We start from the raw sequence: 11854 nt of genomic DNA, 5'->3' as shown, positions 1-11854 counted from the left end.
CTCCTACACTCCTCGCTCTGCTCTCCACTGCATGTTGACAAACAGTACTGTACAAAAGTGTTAGGCATAATCTCTATCTCAATCTCAACGTTGTGATCAAGCCTTCCATTATTTGCAATTACAGTTCAATATCAAATTTTGTTTGATAGCACCTTGGAATATTTCACCATCTTAAAGGAGATATAAATGAAATTAGTTAAACCCCCAATGAGAAATGTACTCTTCCCTCACTTTCTTACTTCTTGAAATACAGAAGGTCATTTAGTCCCAGTTTAGTGTGGCGGTGCACACACACATACCTATGACCATGAATTTGAACTTGGGCTCCTCACAGAACAATCCCATCTTATTCTGCTGCCTGGTAAGCCAACTTAATCATCTCTCGTATGTCCCTTTTGATTATTCCACAAATGAACCTGCACGAAGGGGTAGTGATTCAACCAACGATTCTTTCTTTGGGATTGTTGTAATGTAAACAAAGTCACCCAAGAGACTTAGCTGGTAGATATGGAGTAGTCTTTCATTGGACAAAATGAGACACAGCAGACCTCATCCTGAGACCCTTCTGAAAGGAGGGGCCTGCTCAACCCAACATTACAAGACATTTTATATGCTAAAGATCGAAGGGCAATTCTATATTTATAGAGTATCTATGATGCTTTCTTTGAATTACATATAACTTTCTTCACACCCACACTACAGACACCCAAGTGAACGTTAAATCTGCATTGTCTGGTCTTCCAAATTACCGCTGTTTTCATGGCTGTTAGAAACCCATTGTCCAGAGCTGCATTATAAATTTAATCAACAGTCCATACTGAGATCTGAAGATTGGTGGCTGAAGTTCGCTACTGAAGTTAATGTTTTGCTATACACCCAAAATCCAGAATATACTCCCAACAGGGATATGGGATCACTGTCAGATCATAGGAAGTTGTGCAAATTCCACGTAAACACTCAGGGTCAGGATTAAAACCAGGTACTTGTTGCTATGAAGTGCCATTCCACAGTGCTGCCTCATAAAATTACTGCACCTTTCCACAGTACTTTTGGTTAAAAGTACTGACACCTACTGGTTTACAAAGTTTGATCTGAAGTCATGTATCAATTGATTATGGTGATTTAATATTCCATTAACTTATTTAGTTCAATGCCCAACACTGTCTCAGACACGTCTGCTGTGATCTGTGACATTCAAACAAATAACCCAGTTAGTGTGCTCTGTGGAGTGATGCTTGCTGAAAAGAGGACTGAACAATGACTGCATTGAATTTGGAAGGATAACCACCAAGTCAAAATACTGGGCTCAGTCAAGGTTTGCAAGTGCTGGTCATTCATACCTACAAGACAAGGTCAGGACCACAACCTCTCCCCATTTCCTACCCAAGCCAATATCCTCTGCCTTAAATCTCTTTGACATTTACACACATTCAAAATAATAAATGACCTATTTAAACTTATTTATTTTTATATGAATATTTTTATATTAGTGTTATATTTTATATTAGTATATTTATGTTAATATTGTTTTATATCAATATATTTTAATTCATACAAAACTTTATATAAATCAAATATTATTTAAACATTTAAAACTAAAATGAAAAGACTAAATATGCACATATTTAACCTGACTTAACCAAGTGAAATAAAGAAGCATTCTCAAGCATTCTCCTGGCAGTCTGTTTCGCTACTCATCTAAATGCAGTACCTATGCCAGGTTAACCTGCTGTGCGTCCAATTGGTAGATTTCAGCCTGTCTCCAACTTAACTACGGGCAATTATAATTGTATGAAGGTAGTGTTATCTGGAAAAAGTAAGCTAATTGACAGATCAGTAGATGAACAGAAAGATATTCAAATGGCTGGTCTTATAACCCTCTGCAGGAATGTATCCCAATTAGAAAGAGGGTTTGCATAGGAAAGAGGCACGGTAGTTAATAAAAAAAGAAGTCAAGCACAATGCTGAATTGGAAAGTGGACATATAAGGTGCGAAAGGTCTAGTGGGTCCAGAGGAGGTTCATAAGGGCGATTCAGGAATGAAAGGGTTATCATACAAAGAACATTTGATGGCTCTGGGTCTGTACCTGCTGGAATTCAGAAATGATGAGGGGGGATCTCATTGAAACCTTTCGAATGTTGAAAGGCCTAGACAGAGTAGATGTGGAAAGGATGTTTCCCATGGTGGGAGAGTCTAGGACAAGAGGGCGCAGCCTCAAGACAGAGGGGCACCCTTTCAAAACTCATTTTGGGTGAGTTGGTGTGAAGATCTTGGTGTTTGAAAATTATGTGCAATCCAAAGGAAGCATTATGAATGCACTGTAGCTATAAAAATTGTCCTGTTCTTACCTTTGTTCTTTAACATATAAAAATGTGATTTTATATTGGAGTCAGGGAGCATCTTCCAAGAGTCTCCAATAAGAGTCCTGCTTGTTGTGCTGAATAAAAGCTTCTATATCACCAGCCTTAATATTTCTCCAATTACTTCAATCACAGTCACAATAGTTGAAAGTTTTCATAACTCGCTAAATTCTAAGAGGATGAGAAAACAGCCAAATCTGATTCCCACACTCAGAAAGGGAGGAACACAAGGGACTATAGGCCAATTAAATTGTTGCCAAGATGCAAGAGTCTAATAAAAGATGAAATAATTAATCTTTCAAGAATACTTAATATAAGCAAACCTAATCAACGTGGCTATATGAAAGGTAAATCCAATTCTTTGAGGATATGACAGAAAGTCTTGATACAGGGGACCTTGTAGATGGAGTATATTTAGATTTCCGAAAAGGCTTATGACAAGGTGCTACATATGAGGCTGATGTATAAATTGAAAGCTCAAGTTATTAGAGAACAGGTGTTATCATAGATTGAATACTGGATGTCACATAGAAAACAGAGTGTTGGAATAAATGGATCATTTTCAGACTGGAGGGTATAATCAGTGAAGTGCCCCAAAATCAATTCTTGGCCCTCAATTTTTTTCTATTTACATTAATAACCTTGCTCCCTTGCAGACATAGATGGGTGAATTTATAACAGGAAACAAGTAAACAGACATTAAACTAATATGTCCGTCTTCAAAGTTCAAAGTACATATACAACCAGGTACAATCCTGAGATTCATTTTCTTGTGAGCATACTCAATAAATTCATAATAGAATAATAACCATAACAGAATCGATGAAAGACCACACCAACCTGGGCTTTCAACCAATGTGCAAAAGACACAAACTGTCCAAATACAAAAAGAAAGAAATCATAGTAATTAATAAATATCAAGAACATGATAATGAAGAGCTCTTGAAAGTGAGACCATAGGTTTTGGGAACATTTCAATGATGAAGTGAAGTTATCCCCCTTTGGTTTAAGAGCCTGATGGTTGAGGGGTAGTAACTGTTGCTGAACCTGATGGTGAGAGTCCTGAGAAAACTTAAAAAAAAGATGGGCGTATCAGTGAACCAACAAAAAGGAATATGTATAAGTAAAAACAATGTGGTACTGGAAAGTCCACAACCGATGGGCTCACCTTCAAGGACTCTGCAACTCATGTTCTCACTATTTATTTTTGTATCTGCACAATTTGTCTTCTTTTGCACATTGGTTGCTTGTCAATCTTTGTGTGTAGTTTTTTATTGATACCACTGTATTTCTTCATATTATATTCCTGTGTATGCCCAGAAGAAAATTAATCTCCGGGTAGTTTACGGTGACATATATGTATTTTGATAATGGATTTACTTGAACTTTGATGAGACAAAAGGCTGATAAATCCCACGGATCAATGACATACGAATTTGAGATTTGAAAGAGGTGGTGCTGGATATAATGAGAGCACTAATTCCACTGATCCTGCAATTATTCCTGTTTGGAAGGTCCCAAATATGAAGCCTGTATGTAATGAGGGAGGGAGGTAACTATTGACCTACTCTGTTTTTATTAATGAGGATGACTTTAATTTCAGATTTATTTTGAGCCTGCTGTACCATTCATGTACAGAGGCCATTTTCTTAGGTATATCTGTACACCTGCTCATTAATACAAATATGTAATCAGCCAATCACATGGCAGCAACTCAATGCATAAAAGCATGCAGACATGGTCAAGAGGTTTAGTTGTTGTTCAAGCCAAACATCAGAATGGGGAAGAAATGTGATCTAAATGACTTTGACTGTGGAATGATTGTTGGTACCAGACGGGAGCGGTTTGAGTACTTCAGAATCTGCTGATTCCTGGGATTTTCATGCACAACAGTCACTAGAGTTTACGGAGAGTGGTGCGAAAAGCAGAAAACATCCAGTGAGTGACAGCTGTGTGGACAAAAGCACTCTGTTACTGAGTGAGGTCAGAGGAGAATGGCTAGACTGGTTCAAGCTGACAGGAAGGCGACAGTAACTCATGTAACCACACGTTACAACAGTGGTGTGCAGAAGAGCATCTCTGAACACACAACAGGTCGAACCTTGAAGTGGATGGGCTACAGTAGCAGGAAAACGTGGACATACACTCAATACAGGAGGTACCTAACAAAGTAGCCACTGAGTGTATATTATGACTGATCTTCCACTGCAGCCTTTAACTGTAACTATTCCCATATCCTTTGAGTTCTCTCATTTCCAGAAATCTATTAATCCCTGTTTTGAACTAACATAATGACGAGGCCTCTTCAATCCTCTGTTGTGGAGAATTCTGAAACTTACAGAAGAAACTTTATACCCCGTGACTCCCAAGTGCTTGACAGCACAGCCAAGGGAAACATCCACTCATATTTTGTAAGTTTCAATGAGAACACACCCAATGGACTGATTCCAATTAAATTTCCCAGTTACCCTGTTAGTATTCAAATTAGTGTTTAAGGACAAATGGTCTATAACTGGCTGCCGGTCCAGTAGTTTTACCACTCCTTTGTAGATGACACACAACTTAGGGTCATACTCAGAAGTACATGTTTCATTAAATCTTGGCACAGTCATTGGCTAACAAACTGCTGCACTTTCCTAATCCATTAATATTGTGGGTATTCATGAAGTGAAACCGAAGTTTGCCTTTTTGAAATAACTATTCAGCGTATTATTTTACAATCGGTGTTTAATGTATGCAGCAGATTTGGACTGTCTGTCTGATGATAATATGAAAATTTCAATTTGTTTCCTGTGGATGTTAACTATCACTTAGAGCAGTCTCTAATTTGCTACTGATGAAGAAACTTAAAAATGAGGTTTCATCATAGAACTGGCTTCGGCAGTAACTCTGTGCTGTGTGTGGACAGCTGCATTTTCTACTGGGACATCTCGTGAGGTTCAGCTGCCGACAACGCAGACTGGATGGACACTTCAGCTCAACCAACGCTGCCAACTCGCATCACAATCGATCCATTTTACCCTCAGCTTGTTGATGCTCAGTGCTTGCCAGCCCAAATCAGGACACAGGCGACAAATCTCTTACATTGTTTAGAAGTAGCAATATTACAGCGATATCCAAGTCAAATTCAAAGTAAAATTTAGTATCACAGTATATATATAAGACTATAAGATTTAGGAGCAGAATTAGGCCATCGGATCCTTCAATTCTGTTCTGCCATTCCATCATGGCTGATTTATTTTCCCTTTCGACCTCATCGTCCTGCTTACTCCCTTTAACTTTTGGTGCCCTTACTAATCAAGAACCTATCAGCCTATATACCCAGGGACTTGGCCTGTGGCAATGACTTCCACAGATTCACCACCATCTAGCTAAAGAAATTCCCTCACATCTCTATTCTGAAGGGATATCCTTGTACTCTGAGGCTGTGCCCTCTGATCCTGGACTCTCCCATCATAGGAAACATTCTCTTCACATCCACTCTATCCTGGCCTTTCAATATTCAATAATTTCAATGAGATGTTACCAGATACCTTGAAGTGTATGGGGTCTCAAGGAGGGGTAGCATCTTTGGTGGGGGAACATATCACGTCCTTTTCAAGGCGGTTAGTCCACCTTCAGTCCCCACCTGGCACTCAGCTCTCACCTGTGGCTCCCCGTAGCTGTTTGCATGCGACAGCGGCCACACCCCGGGCAATGGCTTCGACAAGCCGGCTAAACCAGGTGAGGGTAGCTGACAGGTCTCAAACCCTCGGTGAGATAGGGAGTTGTCTATCCCAACATGTGAAGACAGACTCCGGCGGATTGAGCGGATGAGACCAATGGAAGGTCCAACGGTCAAGAAGGTGGTCTCTGCAAGCGTCGTGGAACGTGTAGAGCAGGACAAGACACAGAAGATGTCCTGGTCATCCACTGCGCCTAGTCCCATCTCCAGCCGTCTCGACTCTGTCTTGCCACTGGGTCCAGATGGGAATTGGGAAAAGAGAGTGAGGCTGACACTGCGCAACTCTCCCTCACTTAAATCCAAATCACGCGCTAGTCTCAACACCATCATAATGGTGTCGAGGTCCTCATCAACGTCGACGATGGACGAACACCAGATACCCACCTTGTGATTCAGTTTCTTGCAGACGTTTATAGGAAAAAAATACTATAACCTTTATGAAAAACTATACATAAACAAAAACTCACGAACAGCCAATGTGCAAAAGACAGGTTGTGCAAATTTTTTAAAAATATCGAGAACGAGTTGTATGAATTCCTTGAGAATGAGTCTGTGGGTTGAGCTGTGCTGGGTGAAGTTATCCATGCCAATTCAAGAGCCTGAAGGTTGTAATGTAGAGTAATTACCATTCCTGAACCTGGGAGTGTGGGATCTAAGGCTTCTGTAGCTCCTGCCTGTTGGTAGTAGCGAGAAGAGAGCGTGACTTGGATGGTGTGAGTCCTTGGTGATGGATGTCACTTTCTTATGGCAGTGCTCCATGTAAATGTATTCAATGGTGGGGACAGCTTTGCCTGTGATGGACTGGGCTGTGTCCACCATTTTCTGTAGACATTTCCATTCCTGGGTATTGGTGACTTGCAAATTATAGTCTCCCTGTACACGACACGGACAGCCACAGGCACAAGGATAACCTCTATGTCTCCAAGACACATAATGCTGTTGTTTCTCATATAACAGGGATAGTAGGTAAAGGAATGATCCTTAAATAAATCACAGTGATTCTGAAACTTTAGGCAAACTATATACAAGGCAAACAGTACATATTTCCGAAAGGTAGTTTCAATAGCAGTCAGAAGAGGTGCCCAGCTGAGCTGGTGAAATGTTCCTCTGCACAGGGGAGTAAATTTTAATTTCCCACAAATTGCAACATTTAAGAGGCATTTAGACAGGTAACACACACAAAATGCTGGACGAACTCAGCGAGTCAGGCAGCGTCTATAGAAATGAATAAACAGTCGCTCTTTTGGGCCGAGACCCTTCTTCGGAACAGGCACATGAATCGGCAGGGAATAGAGGAATGTGACCATGTGCAGGCGGGTGGGTTTAAGTCGATTTGGCATCATGGTCAGCACATACCTGCTGTTGTGGCTGTATATTTTTATGTTCTGTGTTCAAAAACTGAGTTTTCTTTGTAAAACTTCTCTCCCTTGTAAGTGTTGTGACAATATCTCCCTTCCACTAGGGCTGAGTTTTTCAGATTCCAACTCCCTCTGGGTGAAAAATTCTTCCTCAGAGTGGCCTCATCTCAAACCTTTGCCCTCTGATTTTAGACAGTCCCGCTGTGGAGCAAATTTCCCTACAGTTTAGGCCCTTCATCACCTCGGAGGCTTCTGTCAGGCCTGGGTCAAACTCCTCTGCTCTGTGGAGAACAAATTCAGTTAAGCTGGCCTTTCTTTATAACAGACACACTCCATCCCAGTGGCATCCTAGTGTTCAATGAGCCGACAAACTAAAGTCCACTTAATCCCCCCCTCAGACGACAACCTGCCATTCCAGAAAATTCAGTCTGGTGAACAGGAGAATATACTGAGTGACAACAGTTGCAATATTATTTCTTCTTGTAAAGTTACATTGACTTATATTGACCTCCAGATTGAGGGGATGCAGCCCATGATAGTTAAAAGCAAATAAAGTCCACAATTCAGGAGAGATGATTGATGGTGTAGGAAACTTCAGACTGCAAATTCTGGATTTGAGCTGTTTCTTCACTGCTAATTTAGGACAAAGGAGCAAGACTATGTCACCCTTGTGGCAACACACAATGCGCTGGAGGAACCCAGTGGGCCAGGCAGCATCTATGGAGGGAAATGGGCAGTTGACATTTCGGGCCGAGATCCTTCAAAATGTTGACTGTCCACTTCCGCCCATGGATGCTGCCTTGGTCTGCAGAGTTCTTCCAGTTTTTTTCCGTGTGTTGCTCTTGATTTTCAGCACCTGCAGTACCCTATGTCTCTATATCACGCATAATGACTTTGGCTCACTTTTTGGAGTGGGGGGTGGGGGTGGTCGCTGTTGTAATGTAGAGGGAGTGACAACCAATCTGCATTCAGCAAGCTTGCACAAACGGGAGCAGGGCAGCCATCAGTAGATCTGTGTGCATTAGTAAGGAGTAGCACTCTAATAGACCTCAACTTGTGGCCCTTGTGGCTAAAGGGATCAGGGGGTATGGGGGAAAGGCTGGTACGGGGTTTTGAGTTGGATGATCAGCCATGATCATACTGAATGGCGGTGCAGGCTTGAAGGGCCGAATGGCCTACTCCTGCACCTACTTTCTATGTTTTCTATGACTAGTGTCTCCCTCCTCCAGCTGTTTCTAATCTTAACACTTACCTCTTCCCCCAGCTTACCCCATTTTTTCCCCTTTCTTCCTCTGCCCCCTCAGATACATTAGGGACATTAAGAAATTCTTAGATAGGCGCATTGATGATAGAAAGTGAAAAGCTACGTAGGAGAGAAGATTTGCATTGATTTGAGAGTAAGTTAAAGGGTTAGCACAGCACTGTGGACCGAAGGGCCTGTACTGCGCTGTACTGCTCCATCAATCATTCACCTGTCAGTGTCCAACTCCACTCCCGTTCCCCTTCTCCTCTCTATAGTGGCCATGTCACCTTCCAAATCTCCATCATGATGCAGAATCGTCTGCTGTGTGAAGTTGGCATTCATAGTTGCATTGGCCCTTTAAAAACCGTGTCTAGGAAGGCGTGAGCTGGAAATGATTTGGTCAAGTCATTACGTAAACCAATATCAGGAACTGCACGGTAACTTTGGTGTCACAAAGTGGCTGCTGGGAGCTGTAGTTTGGAGGTTGCTTCCATCACTTCCCCTATGTTGAACTTCAAGAACTACAACTCCCAGAAAGCAGAGCAGAGATTATGTGGCAGGCACTTCGCTGCAGGACAGCCAGTTATTATTGATTGATTGGCACTTGATAATTTATATTAATGGCGTGCAATCCCTGCTGAAGAAAGGCGAGAGTTCTCCCATCATTCAATCAGTCAACAATAACGTGCGTTGGTACCCAGCTGGCCACCTGAAGCAGACGACCGGCATTTTTACAATTACTTTAAATACTTCATAGTCTATAAAGTCCTTTTTAAATGTCATCATGCGGGAAGCAAGCTTCCAAAAATTGTTTAATTGTCAATTGAAGATGCTTGAAGGCAGCAGGAGAGACTTTTGCTGGCATTCCCTGAGGCACAGGAATACTGCAGCCATCAGGAGAGCACAGTGATCCCTGATTTCATCCTGACATTGGCACCTCTGACCATCGCCAACCCTACCTTTTGTGCTCAAGTCTTGAACCCTCAGCTTTCTGACCCCATCGGGGTGCAGTTACTTCACGATCAGTTGGAAGGTGTCAAAGTAAATGTATTTTCAAAGTACATATGAGTCATAATATAACTACTTTCAGATTTATTTTCTTGCAGGCTTCCACAGGAAAACAAAAATATACCAATACAATCAATGGGAAAACTATACATAAACAGAGACGAATGTGCCAATATGCTAAAGGAGACAAACTGTGCAAATAAAAAATAAATTAGCAGATAAGTAATACTCAGAACAGGAATTGTAGAGTCTGACAGGTAATTGCCATAAGGAAAGAAAGGATAGCAAGCTAGGAGAATGAGGGATGATGGGAGGGAGCAGATAACTCAATCAGTGGGAGGGGTGGGGGTCTGAGAATATGGCCAAGAATTCAAGAAGGCCAGAATCCCACACTGGTGGAGTGAAGAACACCTGAAAATACAAAGTCACAAGAGACTGCAGATGCTGGAATCTGGAGCGACAATCTGCGGGAGGAACTCAACAGGTCGATCAGCATCTGCGGAGGGAAAGGACTGTCAGCGTTTTGGGTCAAAACCCTAAATTAAAATGTCAGCAATTCCTTTCTCCCCACTAATGCTGCTCAGTCCAGTGAGTTCCGTCAAAACATGAAGGAGAAGCACAGATGCTGAATGTCAGTAATCAGCAAGGACCTCGTGACCTACAGGTTACTGAGGCTTAATGAGCATGAGGTTGCCCCTCGTCCCGAACGTGCTTATTTCTGCTTGTGTGCAGTTGTCTTTGCTGTCAGGTCACCTCCAGCTCTGCTTCTCAAATCCCCAACCATGGTGGGCAGTGACTTAATCAATGGAGGGTGAGGGCGTTGGGGATTGAGGAGGGGTCATCACTGCCCTGACCACTCTAATCTCACCTGAAGCCCACGCAAGAAGAACAGCCAGTCGCTGTACCTGCTGGGTTCAGCCTTCAACCATGAGAGTTTTCAAAGTTCAGAGTAAATTTATTACCAGTGTACATATATATGCCATCATATACTACCTTTAGTTTCATTTTTGCAGGCATTCATAGCAGAACAAGAGTCAATGAAAAGCTACACATGAAGACTGATAAACAACCAATGTGCCAAAGATGACAAACTCTGCAAATACAAAAAAAAATATATCAATAAATAAATAAATAATACTGAAAACATGAGTTATCGAGTCCTTGAAAGTGAGTCCATAGGTTGTGGATTCTGTTCAGAGTTGAGGCTATTCACACTAATTCTGGAGCATGGTGTTTGAGGAGTAATAACTGCTCCTGAACCTAGTGGTGTGGGACTTAAGGCTCCTGCCCCTCTTCCCAATGTTACCAGCGAGAAGAGAACATGGCCTGGATGGTGGGGGTCCTTGATGATGTTTGCTGCTTTCATGTGGCAGTGCTCATGGTAGACGAGCTCTGTCCTGTGCTCGTCAATGTCTCAATGGTCTATGCACCCATGGAGATGTAGGAGCAGAATTAGGCCATTCAGCCCATCAAGTCTGCTCTGCCATTCCATCATGGCTGATTTATTATACCTCTCAATCTCATACCTAACTCTCTTCATGTCTGTAAAGGGAAAGACCATGCAAGCACCTCACAACATATCCATTTGCATTGCAAACTATAAAAGGAATACTGTAAAAGTAAACACTTATCTCACTGCTCACCCATCTTCCAGGAGCTGTGGTGAAGTGCAACATAGCACCTTAAAATCAAGCAAGTACTTGTCCTCATTCAGGCAAGAGGCTTATTGCCTGTCCTGGAGTCGGCGTAGCCTTGTGTCACCTGCCACCCAAAGGACAATACTCTGGCCTATTTACAAGGTAACACCACACTGCTTCAGGACACACTTTTCTCAGAGGCCAGAGAACCTTTGGAATTCAGTGGAGGCCAGGTCATTAGAAATTTAAGGTGGAGATAGATTTGAATGATCTGGGTACTGAGGGTTATTGGGGAACTGGCTGAGAAGAGGGATTGTGATCAGCAAAGATCAGCCATGATCATATCGATGGCTTTGTTGCCTTATCCCTTCCCTTTTGCCTTCTTGTGACCGCTATCCCGAAAGCAGGCGACTCCCCACAAGGATTAATTGAGGTGAATCAGATGAACGCATTAAAGGAACGGACTGGTTCTCTCCTCTCGGATGCCGCCTGACCTGCGGAGTAATCTCACCAGCCTCAAGTT

Source organism: Mobula hypostoma, chromosome 8, assembly GCF_963921235.1.
Source record: "Mobula hypostoma chromosome 8, sMobHyp1.1, whole genome shotgun sequence".
Classification (NCBI taxonomy): Eukaryota; Metazoa; Chordata; class Chondrichthyes; order Myliobatiformes; family Myliobatidae; genus Mobula; species Mobula hypostoma.
Note: the sequence above shows the minus strand (reverse complement) of the source record.